Source organism: Mandrillus leucophaeus, unplaced genomic scaffold (assembly GCF_000951045.1).
Source record: "Mandrillus leucophaeus isolate KB7577 unplaced genomic scaffold, Mleu.le_1.0 Scaffold192, whole genome shotgun sequence".
NCBI lineage: Eukaryota > Metazoa > Chordata > Mammalia > Primates > Cercopithecidae > Mandrillus > Mandrillus leucophaeus.
In genome coordinates this window covers 334,790-356,589 of record NW_012101943.1, presented here as the reverse complement: position 1 = coordinate 356,589, position 21,800 = coordinate 334,790, and the positions used below count along the sequence as shown (strand labels likewise).

General features: G+C 41.5%; 1 protein-coding gene and 1 long non-coding RNA gene across 2 annotated transcripts in view; one reads left to right on the top strand and one right to left on the bottom strand.

The window, feature by feature from the left end:
* Window positions 1-4,785, top strand: part of LOC105538425 — a 25,722-nt gene extending 20,937 nt beyond the window's left edge. The window contains exon 3 of the long non-coding RNA XR_001005898.1: window positions 4,549-4,785. This is a non-coding gene — a long non-coding RNA (uncharacterized LOC105538425). The remainder of the gene's footprint in view (window positions 1-4,548) is intronic.
* PRKCH (protein kinase C, eta) overlaps window positions 1-21,800 on the bottom strand; it is a 370,064-nt gene that overhangs the window by 251,582 nt on the left and 96,682 nt on the right. The window lies entirely within an intron of this gene.

Genomic DNA, 21,800 nt, shown 5'->3' with positions numbered 1-21,800 from the left:
GAGTTGATGGGGGCTGACGAGTTGATGGGTGCAGCACAGCAACTTGGCACAAGTATACATATGTAACGAACCTGCACGTTATGCACATGTACCCTAGAACTTAAAGTATAATAAAAAAAAATAGTTGAGTAGCACTGTTCTACTGTCTTGTCTAATAAATCATAATCGAAGTTGGAAAAAAATATATAAATGATTTGAACACTATCAACCAACTTAACCTAATTGATATATAGAGAATACTTCACCTAGTATCTGCAGAATAGACACGATTTTCAAGTGCACATGGACTAGTTGCCAAGATAGATCACGTGCTGAAATATAAAATGTGGCTTAATAAATTTCAAAGGATTGAAAAATACAGAATATGCTCTCTAAACATAACAGAATGAAATTAGAAATCAATAACAATATCTTAAAACTCCCAAATATTTGGAAGTCACACAACATACTTCTAAATAACTGAGTTAAAGAAGAAATCACAGTAAATGTAGATGATATTTTAGCCTGAATAATAATTTTAAAAATCAAAATTTGTGGATGTTCCATAGAGAGCAGGTCTATGCAAACCTACCCCCCCTAAAATTAAGGTAGCTGAGATGTTGAAGAAAGAGGCTGACAAATCCATTTTCTCAGAAAGAAACCTTTAATAGGAACTTAGGAACAGAAGCCATGTCTAGGGCAGCCATGAGATGAGGTGGTGGATCCCCACACTTTCCCCCAACCCCAACCCAGGGCTTATATGCCATAAAGAAAGGGTATACTGCTTCAGAAGGAATGTGTAAAACAACTGAAGTGGACCCCTCTGGGAAAGGCAAGAATGCTATATGCTTCACAGCCTATAATTTGCTTAAGGCAGGATTTATGATAAGTATATGCTTACGTTTTATGCCACAGATCATATAGTTATTAATAGAATAGTAAGGAAATAGTGTGCATAACATTATGCCAATAAATTCAACAACTTAGATAAATTGGACACATTTCTTGAAAAACACAACACATACAAATCTGACACAAGAAGAAATGGAAAATACGAATAGCCCTTTCTCTGTTAAAGAAATAGAACAGGGAAAACTCCGTGGTGATAGAAACCAGGTCAGTGGTTGCCTATGTAGAATGTCAACTGAAAGAGAATATGAGAGAACTCTTGGGAATGATGAAAAAAATTCTATATCATAAACTTTTTGTGGTAGTTACAAGGGTGTATCATTTGGTAAATCCATAAAATTTTGCCTTTAAGATATGTACTTTCTTTTGAGACAGGATCTCATTCTGTCACCAAGGCTGGAGTGCACTGGTACAATCACAGCTCACTGCAGCCTTGAACTCCCAGACTCACGTGATCCTCCCACCTCAGTCTCCTGAGTAGCTGGGACTATAGGCACACACTACCACACCCAGCTAATTTTGTATTTTTTGTAGAGAGAGGGTCTCACCATGTTGACCAGGCTGGTCTCCAACTCCTGGACTCAAGCAATCCTCCTGCCTTAGCCTCCCAAAGTATTCGGGTTACAGGCATGAGCCACAGTACCTGAACAGATGTGTACATTTCACTGTATGCACATTTCACCTTAATTGAGCATAAGTTGCATGCCAAAAACTATGACATAAACACAAAATGTGAAACATTCTGACATTTTAAATCTTAAATATAATTGAAGTAAAAAAGTCCCAAGAGATATCTTAGGTAAGATATATGCAAAAATGCAAAAAATACCCTATAACTTTATTTGAAAAATGTTTCTTTTCCTTCTGAATAAAAGTTCCAAAGTTCAAACCCAATCATATGTATTTCAGTGATGATAATAATGGCTGTGCTGATTCATCCTTCCAGATTTAGCTTGTGACCCTTCTTCAGTGTAATTTTTCTGGAACCACCATGATGAAGTGGAGTCATTGTCTGTCTGGGGTAAATACCTGAGGTTCATTCTCTCACGCCAGGAAATCGAGGACATGGACACACAAGAAGTGGGTTTAAGAGCAGAAGTTTAATAGGCGAAAGAAAGAGAAAAGAGAATCCCTCTCCTGCAGAGAGAGAGGGGCGCCTGAAGTACACAGGTTTTATAGACTGGCTTGAGGAGGTGGTGTCTGATTTACATAGGGCCCAAAGATTGGTTGGACCAGGTGTGATGCTTACATAACAGGAGAAGAAACTGACCACCCCACCCTACTCTTTTATTATACAAATGGATTTTCTACCTTGCCAGTGCCACGCTTTCTGTTCTTTACCATTCACGAGGTTGACAAAGAAAAGGGAAGATGGAACTGCCATGCTGAACATGCCTAGCCCCCAGGTAGCCTTTCCCTATTGTCACAGCTGCCAGCCATTCACCCATGCAAGCTTCCAGCCTGCTTATCTATGTCTGCAGCTCGATTTTTCAGGCTGCTTTTTGTTAGAAAATAAATGATTTGGGGGTTGCTTTTCATTAAAAGGAAAACCTTACCAAAGACTTCCTTACTCTCACTATCTGCCTATTTCTTTTTAACTCCTGTATCAATGAGGATTTAAATTTTCCCTCTCTGTTCCCTTGTCTCCCAGTATACATCTCCCTTACACCACCTGTATACTGTGTTCTGATGGTCTAAAATATAGTTATTCTCCTCTACCCCACATTATGTGATCTTTGAACATAAGACTGTGCTTTTATCTCATTTTCCCAGTGCCCATCGTATTATTGCCAGGCTTAGCGGTGCTCCATAAATGCTGTTTGATCAAGTGGTTGAATGATATTCATATGGAGATTCTTTCAGTCAGAATATACTATTGGTCTTGAGAAGATGATTTAAACATTTTTCCCTTTAAATTTGATTCCCTTCCTGTTACATGTTATCTAAGAAAACATATCCTACAGAAGTATTCCAAAACCTCTGACAAAAAAGTAAAACATACAACAAAACAAAAAGATTACATAGCAGATACTGAATGAAATGCTAAAAAATGCTCCAGTTCAATATTAAATGAAAAATGGAAAAGATAAAGGAAAACTATATTATGAGATAAAGTAGAGAAATGAGACTTTGGACATACACTCACAGGCTTTGGATTATAAGAGAAAGAAAAACTTACATATGGGGAAAGGATCTTTGCAATGGTATTACTTCTGAAAAGGTGAGACAGTATTCAAACTGTTGAAAAATGTTATTTGTCCTTTGAAATGTTTATTTTAAAATAGGTTTTATAATAATGCATATGTTTGTAATCACATTTTCTTATATCAAATAACAATACAGTTTGTTAACTTCTGTAGCTATGTTCCAATTGCAGAGCTCTAGTTTGATTTTAGGTTGGGAGGGTGAATTCAAAAATGTATAAGCTGAACTGAGAGGCTTTGCTTGTCTCAAAAAAAGGTGTCATGGGAGATGAAAGTGGAGGTGAAAACCTGAAAGGCAAAAGGTTGCAAGTTTACTGCAAGGTTTTGAGACAAGGATGCTGTGGTACTGTTATGGTAGATAGCTAGTCAGGTATGAGCAGGGCAGAAGAGGGCTCCTCTTGCCCCACCAGGAATGCCAGGCCACCATCAAGTGATGGTCAGGTGGTTGTTACACTGTTTCTCTAAAATAATCATTGGTCACAGGTGGCCCCAGGGGAAGGCAGTCTCCCAGTAGAAAAAAACCTGAAAGTTGTGATCCGCAGCTTCCCAATAAGATCTCAGGAGCTAAGTGAGTGGGCTCAAGCATGAGGATTGAGAGGCAACATGGCGGACTTTAACTGGTATATATGACCTTCTAGGAACTTTTGCCTGGTAAGGGAAGAATGCCTCAGTTGAGCATGCATACAACTCCAATAAACAAACTGAGCATACAGCCCCCCCCAGGCACTGGCTGGTCATTGCACATGTGGACCCTTCTTCAGTATAATCTTTCTGGAACCACCATGAGGATTTAAATTCTCCCTTCCTGTACCCATGTGCCCCAGTATACATCTCCCTCACGGCACCTATACACTGTGTTCTGATGGTGTAAATATAGTTATTCTCCTTTACCCTACATTACATGGTCTTTGAACATAAGATAGTGCTTTTATCTCAGCCCAACCCAAGGGAAGAATCAAGGGAGAAGGGACACCAGACCCCAGAAGCATGCCAAGTCAAAAGGTAAAACCACTAACGTTATCTCGCAGGTCGCCCGCTTGGCCCTCTTCCAAGTGTACTTCCTTTCATTCTTGCTTTAAAGCTTTTTAATAAACTTTCACTCCTCTTCTAAAACTTGCCTTGCACCATCTTTCTGCTTTATGCCCCGTGGTCAAATTCTTTCTTCTGAGGAGGCAAGAACTGAGTTTGCTGCAGACCCAGAGGGATTCGCCGCTGGTAACAGTAAAAAGCAGGAAAAAAGAGTTTTGGTAAAAACAAAAACAAAAAATCTACCCTCTTACTCTCAGATATCTACATACTGAAACAGGGCCACATGACAAAGTTTTATTAAATAGATACTAGTGTCCTCAATTAAAATAATGAAAATGTGTTTCACATTTCTAGAGTTAAGGCTAGCACCTCAGATAATTTGTAATTTGTAAATGAATTTGTATCTTATTTCTCTATCATGTTGTAGATAAGGGATGGTGATGTGGAGCTGCAATTCCTGGTTCTAAATCCTGGCTCCTCCCCTCATCCCTGGGTAAGTTGAGGGATGAGAGCAAGAGAAGGTTAATCCTGACTCTCAGATCTCTGCATGGGGCATGTCACTGATGATGGCGGCATTCCCTGAGAGAGGGAACACTAAGTTTCCAGTTGGGCATAGTGAGTACTATTTTGGATGAGTTAAGTTTAGAAGTGCCTGAAGACATCCAAGTGGAAGAAGTGGCTACATGGACTGAAGATACAGACTGGGAAACATTAATACCATTAAGGAACTGGAGTCCTGGGCACAAGTGAGACTGCTCCAGGGGAGTTGTAGAAGGCCTCAGGCAGAGCTCTGGAGTGAAGGGGGTGTACAGCAAGAGAGAAGGCTGGAGATTAAGGGCAACAAAGAGACTGTTGGTGTATCAAGGACTGTGCTATGTAGGGGACGAAGTCTGGGGATGAAATGTCAGTAACATCATCTTCCATTAGCTGATTAAAGATGAGAGTAATACAGCTAGCTTCTGGGATTGAAAGCCAATTAATTGTATTCTTTTCTAGAGTTCAGACTAGCACCTCAGATGATTTGTAATTTGTAAATGAATTTGTGTCCTATTTGTAAGCACACGCTTCTGGTGATAAGGACGTACAAATGAGAGAACACACTAGACCAGGGGTCCCCAACCCCCAGGCCACGAATGGGTAACAGTCCCAAGGCCTGTTAGGAACCCAGCCACACAGCAGGAGGTGAACGGCGGGCAAGTGAGCATTACCCCCTGAACTCCACTTCCCGTCAGATCAGTGGCAGCACTACATTCTCACAGGAGCACAAACCCTATCCTGAACTGCGCGTTCAAGGGATCTAGGTCGCACATTCCTTAAGAGAATCTAATCTCTGATTATCTGAGGTAGAACAGTTTCATCCTGAAATCATCCCCTCCCCTTCCGTGAAAAAATTGTGCCAAAAAGGTTGGAGACCACTGCAGCAAATATACCAGTTCACCAACATTCTTAGAAAATCAGCAGCACAATGATCTGAAGTGGAGGTGAAGGAGTTGTATTCTCTCATTTGACTCAGGAGCCCCAGGCCCAAGTCTAAGTTTGAAAGGGATTATTCTTGTGTCATATATAGAAAGGAACAGTTTCTGTATGCAAGGTAAGTTTCATATGAGACTGTGGAATTACATTCCAGATTTCTCCTTATGTTATAATAAACTATAACATTGGCAAATTTTTTATGAAAAATAAAATGTTTCTACCCGGATTTAAACCATAACATGAAAATATTAACTAATGCATGTTACTTTCTTCTGCATAGCCTAGCATTTGAATTCCAAGTGCTTTCCATATTTGAGATGCACAGTGCCATCTAATGGTCACAAACCATAAACCAAAAGGGCATCAGAACTGAAATAATAATAAAATAGTAAAATCTAATACATTACAATAATAATAAAATAGTAAAATCTAATACGTTTCAAAATTGCATAGTTAACTGCTCTTGCTACAAAAATTTTATCTTTGCCTCAGTCATTGTCACGTGAGTTACAATCGCATGAGTTACAAATGATCATATTGCATAGATAACTACAGATCACATTTTAAATTAAAATAATTCATGACAAACCTGAAACCATAACTTATGTGCACTTTACAACTTTCTACTTTCACTCTTCAATCACCTGAAACTATAATACATAGGGTTCCTCATGTATATACACTATTCCCACAGAAACAAAATCATTAGAAATACCTTGGATGAAATAATATGTTTAGGATAATTTTGTAAAGGGAGGGTAAGATTAAGGGGATAGATAAAAGGATATTATCTTGATGTCTACAAGTTTAGCAGATGGCCAGTCTTCTGCATGGAGAACGACTATGCTAACCATTCTCCCTGCAGCCCTTCAAGACAGAGGAGATTATGGGGCTACTGAATGTATCTTGGACTTTAGAGAAAGAAAGTGAAGCTGAGCTGACATCCATTGGTTCTATTTTGAAAAGATGCATCCCTTGGCATGACCTTCACAGCTCAGTTCTGGGGTCAAAGGAATTTTCCATTGCTCACACTGCCACTGAACTCTGGGGCCATAAGAGCGGAAGAGGTACAGCACACATGGAGAAGGGATGGGAGGAGCAGGGGTGTGTATCAGCTTAGCCGATCCCCGCTGAGGAGCTGCCAAGCTTGCTACCCCAAGAACAATGCCTCCCAGACAATGCCTCCAGGTTCTGTGACCTCTTCAAGATTAAGTCTCTTTGATCTCAGCCCTTCTGAAGTGGTTTGAACCATGTTCTATACAAAATTGGTAACTCCCCCATAAGAATTGCTTTTTAAATATCCTGCTGTATTTGAAAAAGGAATTTTAAAAATTAAGTTTACTCTTTTACTCTCTCCCAGCAAGTGAGATATTCAGAACAACAAAAATTCCTCTAAAATGTTATGATGTGGAAACTTCTATTTTACTGATTTGTCTTTTCCACTTGGCTTCAAGTTCTTTGGGGAATGAAGATCATATCAATACCTAGCAGCCTGCTTCAGGCACAACTGCAAATGTTTCTTGAATGAACTTCTGGGCTTACCTGAATTCTAAGGGGGATTTCCACTCCAATGGGAAAGCCACAAAAAAAGAAGCAAAGGGTTTTTTTTAAAAGGGTGAAAATATAAGTCATTTATCAGGGGGTTATCGCTTTATATGGAGAGCATTTGAAACAATGATTTCCACAAGTTGGCAGCAACAGTAACACCCATACTAAGCCACTGCTTACTTTACTTCCTCTTGGTCTAGAACATGCTGCAAAGGGAGAAGGAAGACCTGTGGCATGGAATGACCTATGGATACGGTTGAGAACCATGGGCTAGATGCTATGGAGACCAACGTATCATTTACTAGGCTTTACTGTGTGCCAGCACTGGATTAGGCATTACTCCATTTAAGCCTTGCTACCATCCTTCAGGATTGGTGTTAATATTGCATGTTGCCGCTCAAGAGAAACAAATTTTTTTTTCTTAAATTCAAGTAACCTGAGGTCCCACATTTAGTAAGAGGCAGAAGAGTTAGATGTGTCAATAGCTAAATTAGGTGGCTCTGTCCTTTAGCTGGCTAGGGACCGACAACATCAGTATCACCTGGTGACTCTCCCAGGGGAGATGTTTTTAAAAATCTTTTCTGGTAATTCTGTGCAACATGGCAGTCTGAAACCAGTCTTTCAGACCTGGAAGGCCTTTAAAAACCACAGGACTCTCTTTGATATTTTTTCTTTTGAATTTTTTAAAATATAGAATCCTTTTTCATGTTCTCTGTTTATGAAACAACTGCATATCAATTATATTATTTTTTAGAAGATAGGTACAGGAGCCAGGCATGGTGGCTCACACCTGTAATCATAGCACTTTGGGAGGCCGAGGCAGGCAGATCACTTGAGGCTGGGAGTTTGAGACCAGCCTGGCCAACATGGCAAAACCTGTGTATACTAAAAATACAAAAAATTAGCCGGGAATGGTGGTGCATGTCCCAGCTACTCGGGAGGCTGAGGCATGAAAATCACTTGAACCCGGGAGGTGCAGATTGCAGTGAGCCGAGATCACACCACTGCACTCCAACCTGGGCAACAGAGCAACAAAAAAAGAAGATAGGTACAGGAATTAAAAAGAAAGCAAATAATTACTGGTAGCCTGACCACTAAGAGATATATACTGATATGATTTTTTGTGGGGGTACATCTCCTTGCAGGCCTTTTTCTATGTTTATGTTCAAACACATTTGTAACAACAATAGAATAAAAAATGCATAATATTCAATGATTTTTTATTCAGTCTTCACTTTATTATTGATATCTTATTATGACAGTAAACAGGTCTACAATATATTCAATGCTCATCTTATATTCCATCACAGTTAAAAGATTTTTATTCATGACTTGGATGAAGGGTTATATTGATCACATGCTTGGGTGACACAAGGCTAATATACTAGATATAAAGAATCAGAATATAACAATATTAATAAATGGGAATTATGATCCTAAATCAACACAAAATTTAATTAAAAATCTAAAACTTCAAGGCCAGGAACAGAGGCTCACGCCTGTAATCCCAGCACTTTGGGAGGTCGAGGCAGGCAGATCACGAGGTCAGGAGATGGGAGACCATCCTGGCTAACATGGTGAAACCCCATCTCTTCTAAAAATAGGAAAAATTAGCTGGGCATGGTGGCGGGCACCTATAGTCCCAGCTACTCGGGAGGCTGGGACAGGAGAATGGCCTGAACCCAGGAGGCAGAGCTTGCAGTGAGCCGAGATCGCGCCACTGCACTCTAGCCTAGGCGACAGAGCGAGACTCTGTCTCAAAAAAAAAATCTAAAATTTCAAACAATGTCCATCTAGTGTCTCTCTGTTAAATCCCACATCTCTGGGAGTGGAGAGCACACCGCCTGAGAGGGGCAGGCAATTTGACTGACCTGAACTGTCAGGCATCAACAAACAAATATGTGTAGCCACATTAGTGGGATGACATATGCAATGAAAATGGCCACCTCGGAACATGGAAAATATAAAACTCAATATAAACCTACTATTACCTTTAAAGAGCTTGGTTATTAGCTCTGTTAATAGACAGATTCTGAGGCAGTTTTCCTGGTAAGATTTTCCTTAGAGAAGTACTGAAGTTCAGACCACAGGTGCTGTCTAGGAAACTAACTTTTCAGTTTGCAAGCAGAGGCTGAATGCTCTAAGTTTGCAGACTGGTCAGAGATGGTGCTGGCAGTACCTTCTATTATTTAGCACATTAAAAAAATCTAACTAAATAAAGCTCTAAAAGCAGATTTATTATCACCCACAGATTGCTTCTAATAAAGAGCTCTGATGTTTAACAATTTTTAAAACATCTTCAGGTGTTTTGGGAACTGAGTGATTTGTCTCTGGTTGAGTATTCTGTTTGTACAAGGTGGACAGAAGAAACGCTGTCATTTTAGTCCTGGGATAAGATTCTGTATCTACTTGAATGTAAGGTCAGCCAGAGGTGGGCTGTGTGGACCTTCAAGGGAGGGGACAATGGGAAGTCCTTTCTCTGCTTCTGGAACACCTGGGACCAGTCCTTCAGAAGCCTGTTCTTTGTTGCTGTCACACTCGCTGCCTAGCCCGCCAGGCTTCTAAGCTCTAGTGTGTTGCCCTTGCCATGGTCATTTGAGATGAAGCTAAAAGGGTCAGGTGCTTCTTTTGCACCAGCTGACAGGCCCTCTGTGAAAATGGAAGGTCTATCTGTCCATGCAGTTGTAGTCAATCAGGCATTTTAGGGTTTTGCCCTAACAGACAGTTGGTACCCACCTGTACCTCTCCTGTTGCCCTCTTGGGAGGTTAATGAAGATTAGCTTATGTTTTATTAATGTTATAACTTTCCACTTTCACTCTTTAATCATGTGCCACTATATTATGGAGGGCTTCTGGTGCATATACACTATTCCCACAGAACTCTTGAAATAAAGGTTGAATCAGTACCTGGTTTTGTGAGCAGACAGGTAACATCCCTTCTTGGTGGTATTTTTCTTTTTTGTTTTAGAGATGGGGGTCTCACAATGTTGCCCAGGCTTGTCTTGAACTCCTGGCCTCAAGTGATACTCCTGCCTCAGCCTCCTTAGTATCTGAGATTACAGGTGCAAGCCACAGCACCCAGCTTGGTGGTTTTGTTTTGTCTTTTTTTTTTTTTTTGGAGACGGAGTCTCACTCTGTTGCCCAGGCTGGAGTGCAGTGGCTCAATCTTGGCTCACTGCAACCTTCACCTCCTGGGTTCAAGTGATTCTCCTGCCTTAGTCTCCTGAGTAGTTGAGACTACCGGCACGCACCACTACACCTGGCTAATTTTTGTATTTTTAGTAGAGATGGGGTTTCACCATATTGGTCAAGCTGGTCTTGAACTGACCTCAGGTGATCCACCCGCCTCACCCTCCAAAAGTGCTGGAATTACAGGTGTGAGCCACCGCACCCGGCTTGTCTTTTTTTGAGACAGGGTCTCACTGCCCAGGCTAGAGTGTACTGGTGTGATCACAGCTCACTGCAGTCATGATCTCCTGGGCTTAAGCAATCCTCCCACTTCAGCCTTCCTAGTAGCTAGGACCACAGGTGTGCACTACCACACACGACTAATTAAAATTTTTTTGTAGAGACAGGGTTTCTTATGTTTCCTAGACTGATCTTGAACTCCTGGGCTCAAGTGATCCTCCCATCTCAGCCTCCTAAAAAGTGCTGGGATTATAAGCATGAGCCACCGTGCCTGGCCCTTGGTGATATTTTTAATGAGAAAATTTTCCTTATTGGACCAGAGTTTGGTCTGTCACATTTTTCCCAAAGGTAATTTTTAAGCTCTCCTCCTAATTTACTAGGTGGTTCATCTAAAATACATGCCACTTCCTGACTGATAAAATGTGAGTTCTGGGACTCTTAGGCCAATGTTCTACACAAGGTTCTAGAGGCCCACCTATTTCACCACTGATCATTATTAAATTCTTTATCAATTTTGTGGAGCAATCTGATAAGAACCTAAGAGTGCTCACAGTTTTTATTGACCTTTCCATAATCTTTGACTCAGATGACTGAAATCAGTTATCGGCCAAAATATGCAAGCTCAGTATTGATTCCCCATCCCCACTCTCACCCTCAGCCACAAAAACTTGTAGGAAACCTGCACTTAATACCACTGTGTTTCAAGATCAAGAGTAATAGTCCATTGAGGATTAGATACAGTGTTTACTACAATTACAAAAAATACAGAGACCTTCCTCTGGTTCATCAGAAGCTTTCTCTGGTTCATCAGTGCTATGGTTTTATTATCAAGAACCAGGGGGCAGCTGGGGATGGTGGCGCACGCCTGTAATCCCAGCACTTTGGGAGGCCGAGGTGGGTGGATCACCTGAGGTCAGGAGTTTGAGACCATCCTGGCTAACATGGTGAAACCTCGTCTCTACTAAAAATACAAAAATTAGCTGGGCATGGTGGCACACACCTGTAGTCCCAGCTACTGGGGAGGCTGAGGCAGGAAAATTGCTTGAACCCAGGAGGTGGAGGTAGGAGTGAGCCAAGATTGCACCACTGCACTCCAGCCCGGTGACAGGGCGAGACTCTGTTTCAAAAAAAAAGAAGAACCAGAGGGCATTAATAGACAATTGATCTTAGCTATTGTTATCACAAAGAAGGGCTGGTTTCTCTAAATCCAAAACCAACTTTCTAATTTATATATATTTTATTTTAAAACATATGCACATATACCCTTCTCAGTATAAAAAGCTAGATGTTCTATAAGGGACTTACTGAGATTTGTTTATGGATAAAACTGACATTGGTTATAAGAAATTTAAATTTTTTTCAGGCTCAAATCACTGACGCCATACTTGGTATATTGTCTTGTTGGAGCAAACACTAAATTATTTCTTAAGGAGAATCTGAGCACAGACAGACAGTCCTTTCTTAGCCTACCTCCAAGCTGAGGTGCAGTGGCCTTCTGTCTACCATATGTCCCTGCTATGTACCTCAGTTTTAATAAGAAGTTGTCAATCCCTCCCTACCTTGCTGGCTTATTAAAACATATGGCTCTGTATTTAACTGGCAACATGGATGCTCTGTGTGCCGGGAACTTATCAGGATGTTTAATCTTTTTTTTTTTTTTTCCAAGAAATCCTATTAACTGAAGGATGTTTAATCTTGTAACTCACTGCTACTCCTTAACTACTGAACTTTGGGAAATGAGCGATATTTGCAAAGGATTATGTGAAGGATAGCAATGCACTCATTTCTTTTAGGTCCGTTTCAAACTCTCTAAACTACAGAATCCTTGTTCAAACCTTGTCTTTCTTAGAAGTCCAAGGACAGGAGAATGGGATGTTGGGAAGCTGCCCCTCAGAGGACATCTTGGAAACACTGTTAGGTCCTCTAACCCATCCTTAGACATCAGGGCAGAGACCCACAGAATGGCACACCCAGACTGGATCATGGGGCCTCTGAATTGTGCTTTGACCGAGCAGCATTCTGTCTCACTCTGGCAGATGTTATAGGAAACAATCCTAAGAACTGACTGAGGTATTTACCGTAAGTATGTTGTTAAAGATGTTATTTTTCCCTGATTTCACAACATCTCCGGGAGAATCCCAAGGAGAACAGAACATATTTTTCTTATTTATTTATTTATTTATTTGTAAATGGAGTCTTGCTCTGTCGCCCAGGCTGTAGTGCACTGGTGCGATCTCGGCTCACTGCAACCTCTGCTTCCTGGGTTCAAGCAATTCTCCTGCCTCAGCCTTCTGAGTAGCTGGGATTACAGGTGCCCGCAACCACGCCCAACTAACTTTTGTATTTTTAGTAGAGACAAGGTTTCACCATATTGGACAGGCTGGTCTCGATCTACTGACCTTGTGATCCGCCTGCCTCGGCCTCCCCAAGTGCTAGGATTACAGGCATGAGCCTCTGTTCCTGGCCACATTTTTCCTATTCTTTGAGGCAGAAATCTTTAAAGTTCTTCTGAGCTAATGGCTTCTTTTCTCTCACAGATGCAATGACTTATCCTTTCCCTTCTCTAGCCATAGGAAACTTGAGGCAGCCCTGCAGATAACCACCAGCAAGGCCACAGGATTTCATGGCAGATGCTTCACAAACCAGCTTCTCACTCAGCTCCATTCTATTTTACAAAATATATTCCTTCTGCCTTCACTCTTATGCTGTGAAGTATTTTTTGTATGTTATTCTATTGTGTAAAGTCACCCTCAATACTTATTTTATTTTTGAGACAGGGTCTCACTCTGTCACCCAGGCTGGAGTGCAGTGGCACGATCATAGCTCACTGCAGCCTCCACCTCCTGGACCCAAGTGATCCTCCCACCTCAGCCTCCCGAGTAGCCGGGACCACAGGCACACGCCACCATGCCTAACTAATTTTGGTATTTTTTATAAAGACAAGATTTTGCCATGTTGCCCAGGCTGGTCTCAAATTCCTATGCTCAAGCAATCCTTTTGCCTTTGCCTCCCAAAGTGCTGGGATTACAGGTGTGAGCCACTGCACCTGGCCTTGGCAGTTTCCTTGGTAATGACCTTCATGTATTCTAGGTTCATTTTCTGGAGTAATACAGAATAAAATCACTCCTTGCCTTTTAAGGATGCTGAAGATGGCTGCTATGTTCACCTCAAGATTTTTATGCCCAGCCTATACATGCTTAGTTCCCTGAACTGGTCCTCTTTGGATCTAGATCCTCATCAAGCTGGTACCTTTCCTTTACACATAACTTGGGTTTATAGATGTTCTTATTAAGGAATCTGCTTACCCAGTAATGTTTTAAAAGTGGGGCTGAGTGTGGTGGTTCATGCCTGTATCACCTGTAAGGTGATATAGCACTGGTGCCAGAGTTAAAGCTGCGGCAACCAAAAGCCATAGAAACTAAACTTTGGAGGTGCAAAAACCAAGAGCCTTGCTGAAGATGGCCTGCTTGAGCTGCAGAGAGAAGCAGAGGCAACAGACAATGCAGAGAGAAGGGAGCTGCCTGATGACGTTCTACTCCTGTGACAGCCAGATCTGCTTCCTTCAATTCTTCCTTCTGTGACATCCCTCATCTCTAAACAATAACAACCTCTTTATCAAAGCTGACTTGAATAAGTTTCCATTCCTTGCATCCCAGAAATTTCCGACTAAGTCAAAGAGAATCACCAGATGAAATATCAAGCTGAAGTAGGTAAGTGGCTCCCAGAGCTCCTATCATCACATCAGAGCCTGCTCTGAGTGAACTTCCTGGTATCATCTACAGTCTTGGTTCCATTAAGATTCCCAAACTTTGGCTTAGAAGTGACACAATGCAGCCATCCTCACAGAACTTTTCCTACAGAAAGAAAACTAAAAATTTAAACACAACCATTACGAATTCAGAGTTAGCATTCAGAGAAAAAGTCAGGGGCCCCTGCAACCCTCCATGGGTATACGATCTCCAGATTGAATATTAACGAGTCAGTATTGATCAGTGCACATGACATAGGTTCCTAGGGTGCTGGACTAAGAGGTGTTTTTGCCTTTGAATCAGTGACCTAGGTAATGGAATTGAAAGTATGTTTATTAAGGCTGGGCACTGCAGCTCATGCCTGTAATCCCAGCACTTTGGGAGGCTGAAGCAGGAGGATCGCTTGAGCTCAGAAGTTCAAGACCAGCCTGGGCAACAGAGCTAGACTCTCTTTCTACAAAAAATTAAAATTTAATTTTTATTTATTCATTTTTCCTGGTGGTTCTGGGGGAAAAATGAAAAAAAGAGAGCATGCATATTTGGCTTATTGATGATCTCACACAGGTAAGGACATCTAAGCATGTCTTTGTTGGACACCTCAGTTTTCCTAGAGGATGTCACCCCTCCCTTCCTAGTTTATGGCTGTTATATATGGCTTTGCTCTGATGTAGCAACAGATATTTATTCAATTTTAAAATCTGATAACTTTCTGAAATTTTTGAAATGTTTAATTATTTACCTGATAAATAAGAAATTTCCAAAGTTTCAAATAGATATAGTCACTATGCAGAGGATAAAGCCAGTCTGAAGTCGCTGAGGTGAAGACTTCCCCAAACCAGTGAGTTTCACTACATTGGGGACAGAGGATGGCAGAGGAGGTGGCTTCTAGCCTCAAAAGATTGGCAGGCTCCAAGACACTGTCATGGTGTCCCCCTCCCTCTTCCAGTCCTCACTTTGGATATAAACCCTTCTCACTGGCCACACTGGGCAGTCTAATTCAGTTTCTCTCTTTTTTTTTTTTTCCCCTTGAGACAGAATCTCACTCTGTCGCCCAGGCTGGAATGCAATGGCACGATCTCAGCTCACTGCAACCTTCACCTCCCAGGTTCAAGCAATTCTCATGCCTCGGCTTCCCGAGTAGCTGGGATTACAGGTGTGCACTACCATGCCGAGGTAATTTTGTATTTTTAGTAGAGATGGAGTCTCACTGTGTTGGCCAGGCTGGTCTCAAACTCCTGGCCTCAAGTGACCTGCCTGCCTTGGCCTCTCAAAGTGCTAGGATTACAGGCGTGAGCCATCGGGCGTGGTCCTAATTCACTTTTGAGTCAACCCCTCTCTTCTTACCAGTATGGAGCTCTTCCTTTCCCTCTATCTCAATTCTGTCACCTAACTTGTCCTCTGCCTATTCTGGTGTTGCTCTCCTGCCAACTCACCAAGCACAACCCCTACAGCCAAACTCTACCCACGCAATTCAAGTCCAACCCTATCCTTGCTGGTTTATCCTTTTTTTTTTCTTTTCTTCTTCTTTTTTTTTTTTTTTTTTTGAGATGGAGTCTTGCACTGTTGCCCAGGCTGAAGTGCAGTGGTGTGATCTCAGCTCATTGCAACCTCTGCTTCCCGGGTCCAAGCGATTCTCCTGCCTCAGCTTCCCGAGTAGCTGGGATCACAGGTGCATGCCACCACGCCTGGCTAATTTTTGTATTTTTAGTAGAGACAGGGTTTCTCCATATTGGCCAGGCTGGTCTCTAACTCCTGACTCAAGTGATCCACCTGCCGCGGCCTCCCAAAGTGCTGGGATTACAGGTGTGAGTCACTGCACCCTGCCAACTGTCTTTTAATCTGGCCATCCCATACCTAATGCCTCTGCTGTTTAAGACCTTGTTACCCATCTCAGTCCCATTTTTCACTTTATACTGCCCCCTGCAACTCAACTCAACCCACCCAACTGTGCTCACAGTTTGCCCTCCTTTTTTTTTTTTGATATGGAGTTTTGCTCTTGTCACCCAGGCTGGAGTGCAATGACACGATCTCAGCTCACCGCAACCTCTGCCTCCCGAGTTCAAGCGATTCTCCTGCCTCAGCCTCCCGAGTAACTGGGATTACAGGCATGTGCCACCACGCCCGGCTAATTTTGTATTTTTGGTAGAGATGGAGTTTCTCCATGTTGGTCAGACTGGTCTCGAATTCCCGACCTCAGGTGATCTACCTGCCTCAGCCTCCCAAAGTGCTGGGATTACAGGTGTGAGTTCACCCTCTCCTTGACCACTGTTTTGCAGTAAGTTAGTGACAAAGAACCAACACACCGCGGCAGGGAGTGGAGAGAATTCGCTTCTGTCTTTTGTGCCTCTGGAGCTTACAGTGCTAGTTAACTAAACTTTCTCTGCATCTTCCACTAGGGGGTACCACTCCATAACTTTTGAAACAGGAAGCCTGCTGAATGCAGTTCTTAATAAAAAATGAAGTCCAGGCACACTGAATTTTTTTAAAACTTTTCTGAGCACATGCTGTAATTTTATGAAGCAATTTAATTTGATTCTTTTTAAATAAAAGCTGCCCCATGGGCAGAGTAATAGGCAACAATCTTGAGCAGTATAAACCTATATAAGGGAATGCCAATTAAAATCCCAGGTTCTGTTACAGTAAGATAAATAGTCATGAATTAAATGAACTAAATGCAAAAACTGAGAACAGCCAGACAAGTGAAGTTATTTTTATTTTAGCAAGAGAAATGAGCATGCTAAACAAAAGTTGGCTTTAAAACAAAAGCTTTTGTAAAAACAAAAATACAAGCAACTCAGCTGTTCCTGGGACTCTGTAAATGGAACAGAATTTGCTTATCTTTGGGGTGTTAAGAGAAGATCTGCAACAATAAACACTGGTTCAAGGTTAACATTTTTGGGGTTTTTTGAGAAGGAAATATGCCAAGGCCTTACAGTGTAGCGTGGTTGAAGATGCAGGACGTTGGAATTAAGCTGACCTTTGAATCCCTCATCTCCCCATTACAACTATGAGAACTCAGGCAGCCTCCATTGCACTGGCTTTAATCTTAGTTTTGCATCAGTTCATTGAGTATGATAATTGTACCGAATGCCCCCATTTGTGTATGAATTAGACAGGACAATGTACATAACATGCTTACACAGTGACTCTAAGCTCTGGTTCACAGAGGGCACTCAATAAATGATAGCTATTATTCAGTGAGTCATTGTAAGGAAGACGAGGAACAAAAATCTTTGCTTAAAAAAAGACACACTAACAATCATTTTGCAGATATGATTGCCGATAAGCAATTATGAGAACAGAGAAGTTAAGCAAATTGACCAAGGTCACATAGTTATATCCTAAGGAACTTTCAGGGTACAATCTGAACTTCCTTAAGGTTGGGCCAGCATTCTTTCCCCTATCCTATACTATTCTCCTAATATCTGAGAGTTTATTGGCATAGACTAAATATATTCTGTGGTTAGCTCTTCGTTTTGTTGGCAAATTTTTAGTGAAAGTATCAAAGTATATACATTGGTGTCGCAGTGTAAATATGACTCTAGCAATATGTATTTTTAAAGAGTTTGACCTTTAAGTCCCTTTCCTACTTTTAGAAATTTATCCTAAAGAAAAAAATCTGAAAGAAAACGTTAGGGGGAAAGGGAGACACAAAGTTTTTAAAAAAAAAGTGTTATATGTAAAAAAGATGGTCACTATCATATTCTTTGGAATACTGAAAAACTGGATATAACCTACATGTCCAACAACAGTTAAATATGATAGACCTATGAATTATGGCACCATTAAGGAACATAGAAAATATTTATTTCAATCTTCATCTCATTCCAAAATGAGGTAATTTGACAGCTAGAATAATTGTGTATATATCTTAATTACAACCTATTAAAAATTACATATTTACATGGATAAAGTTTGGGAGATAAAATGAAAAAAAAATGAAGTAATTTTAGCAGTATTTGGACTAGAAATGCCTTTTTTCTTTTCCTTTGAGTTCTTAATAATACTGATACCAAAAAAAGAATTGTTTAGAGTGAACTTGTTTCTTATTTTACTGGTATTAAAGAGTTTACATGATCCAAGTGTCCTTTAATACATCACAACATGTGTAATAAAATGAGAGACATGAGATCTGAACCTTCCTTACATAGTGAACTCTGAGGAACGTGACAACATATATCTGTATCAGTCTTCCACCTCTCGGAACTTATGAGCTGGAAGGGGAAATATAGTGTATATGTGGACCTTGGTACAGCTTCACCTTCAAGATCTTTAACACCCCATCTCATACCAGTACTTTTTCCTCCCAGTTTTCACGGCACTTGCCAATTAACATCATTAGGACTGCCAATCTACCAGTATCTTCTTTTTCTTTTGATCCACAGGATTGGTTTCATTTTCTTCGCCATTCAGATTAACTACTAAGGTGCATCACTTTAGCTACCCCTCCACAAGGACTGCAATACCTCGAATTTTTTATCTTTCAAATTCATCTGCCCTGAAAACCACCATATGCTGGTCACACTCAGTCATTTCTTTCTCCCAGCCTGAGGTGCGGGAGCCCAATGCCCAGTTGCATTCTGCAGAGGGCATTTTTATCACCCTGCCCTCTTGTTTCAGAGGTGAGATAACCCTGCACCTGTTATCTGAAACCAGTGGGTCTGGCTGGTGGATCAGCATCTCCAGCCTGCTCCTGCCTTTGAACCATCACTGAGCTTGCCACCCCTCTTTTCATCCTCATCTACACGATTATCTTTTTCTCTCAGAATAAACACTTCTCTGACCTCTATAAAAGAAGCCTTTCCTTTAGGATACATGCTCTTCTAGACAGTTATCACTTGCCTTTCTCCTTCCCTTTCCACAGATTTCTAAAAATGGGCTTTCTCCTTTTGAACCTCAGTCTCTTTTTTTTTTTTTTTTTTTTTTTAGACAGGGTCTTGTTCTGTTGTCCAGGCTGGAGTACAGTGGTGCAATCAGAACTCACTGCAGCCTTGACATCCCTGGTTAAAGCGATCCTCCCACCTCAGCCTCTTGAGTAGCTGGGGCCTCAGGCACATGCCACCACACCCAGATCATTTTTTAAATTTTTTGTAGAGACAACATCTCCTTATATTGCCCAGGCTAGTCTCAAACTGCTGGGCTCAAGTGATCCTCCTGCCTTGGCCTCCCGAAGTGCTGGAATTATAGGCGAGCCACCATGCCCAGCAAGACCTCATCTCTAAAAAAAAAAAAAAAAAAAAAAAAAAGAGTGTCTTCCTATCTTGCTATCTACTTCCCCTTCCCTGCACCTGATGATAACTTGATTCCTGCCACACAAACCACCCAAAGTGTTCCCACAAAAGTCAAACCCCATAGTTCCTTTTCATTTATCTCACTTGAACCCTCAGCTGTGTTTAACTCTGTTGACCATTCCTTGTCTTTAAACATTCTCTTTTGACTTTGAAAATCTGTCACGGAATGAATAAACTAGTACCTTTAGGTCATCCAAGGATAGGAGAAAAGGAGGAAAGGCTCTGAGCTCAAGAATGGGGCTTGCACTTTTAGGGTGTGGTGGTGATCTACTAGAAAAAGACTTAAGATTTACCAGATAGGCTTGGTGTGATGGCTCACACCTATGATCCCAACAATTTGGGAAGCTGAGGCAGAAGGATCTCTTGGGCTCAAGAGTTTGAGACAAGCCTGGACAACTGAGGGAGACAACTCTCTCTCAAAAAAAAAAAAAAAAAACTACTAAAGTTGTGAAAACTGAATTCCTTCCTAGAGGCTAGTTTTGTGGACTAGTGATTCAATGATACAGGGGTGGGTGGAACTCAACCATAATGATACAAAGAACTATTTATTCTTTATTGAAAAAAATGGTGAATGGAGACTGAATCACACTATGGGAACTTGTTGAGAATTTTGGAACTTCCTCTCTTGGGGTATGATAAGAAGTGAGGGAATTGAAATTCAAGTCACTTGAATTTCCCTCAGTCTTCTCTAATACCTAAAGTTTCCAACTTGCATTCATTTAACAACATGGAATCAATGTTCCAGTATTAAAACAATATTACTTTTTAATTTTAGTGTGACTTATAGAGTGCAATTTGATACTTAATTACACCCTATGATAAATAGATATTATTGGTTATTTTGCTTCTTACTCCTAATATGTCCCCTATCAGACTGCAAATGCCTTGAGGTCAAAGGTCCTTTTTTGTCTAATTAGCATAGGACTGAATACCTGGAAGATGCTAACAAAATTCCTCTGTTCAATTTAATACGCATTTTAACTTTCCAAGTTTCGGTGGGTTTTGAATGACTCCTGAACACACTATATTATGCTAGGTGTAGTGTAATAGAGAAAACATTTGTATTACTTGCATTTTACAAGCTGGAGGAGAAGCAAGAACACAATACCTAGGGAAGATTTAGTAAGAAATCAGAATGTCCCAATACCCCCTTGGTATATGTTATACCAACCTAGATTTTAAAAAAAGCAAGCCAGAATCCCACACAACCTAGGGAGCTAATTTGAGTCCTATAAATTCTTGTAGTTCACCTCCTTAGGCCAGACACTCCAGATTTCTTTGTGGATAGCAGCTAGGTCTCCTGGGACCTTGGATTGGGCCTTTCTCTAGTCAGGCAAATAATCTGAAAAGAAAACAAAATCACATGTAGTCCAGCACATTTCTTCCTTTCTTGGTTTCTCCACCAGCTAGAGAGTTATTTAAAGGCTCTGAACCTCTCCAGCCTTTGATTCTTTTTAAGGATCATTTTATTTTTAGAGAACTTTCCACATTTCCTAGTTATACAGCCAGACTGGGTGATCTGGCCAGAAAATCATTTTCCCTTAAAAAAAAAAAAAAAAAAAAAAAAAAAAAAGCTAAAATTTGAACACAGGCGTTGAATTCGAAACAGATTTATCACAACGTAATTCCCCGGACACTCCCAACTTGAGACTGAAAGCTGGGCGAAAGGGTTTTCTGAAGCTAACTTAAAAGACAAAATGGTCTAGAGTCACCTTTTCCCCGCAAATAACAGGGGATTAACAACCTGAAATCTTCAAGCCTCCCGGACCATGGTGCAAGCCCTCAGCAGGGGAGGCCGGAGCGCCTTTTGATTTCGGGAGACTGGCCCAGGAAATCCAGTCACTTGGAAGGCGAAAGAGAAGGTGGTACCTGAGCCAGGTATGAGCCACTCAGAGGCAGTCCGGGGCCGCCACTCACCTTGGAGAGGAGGAGCTGGAGTCCCATGACCCGGACTGAGAGGAAAGGCGAGACTGAGTCTACCAGGTGAGGTAAAAAACACCCACCTGCTCACCTCGGAAGGGGCGAGCGAGGTGCGGCTCCCGGTAACCCGCGACGGTGGAGCGTACCTGGGCGGAGGCGGAACTGCGGGGTGTGGGCACTGCTTGTAGGGCCTGGAACTAAACTCACCTGTGAGGGAGGCAGAGGCGGGGCCCGGGCAAAAACCCACCTGAGCCGGCTGGAAACCCGACCCGCGAGCAGTCCCCAGGCTC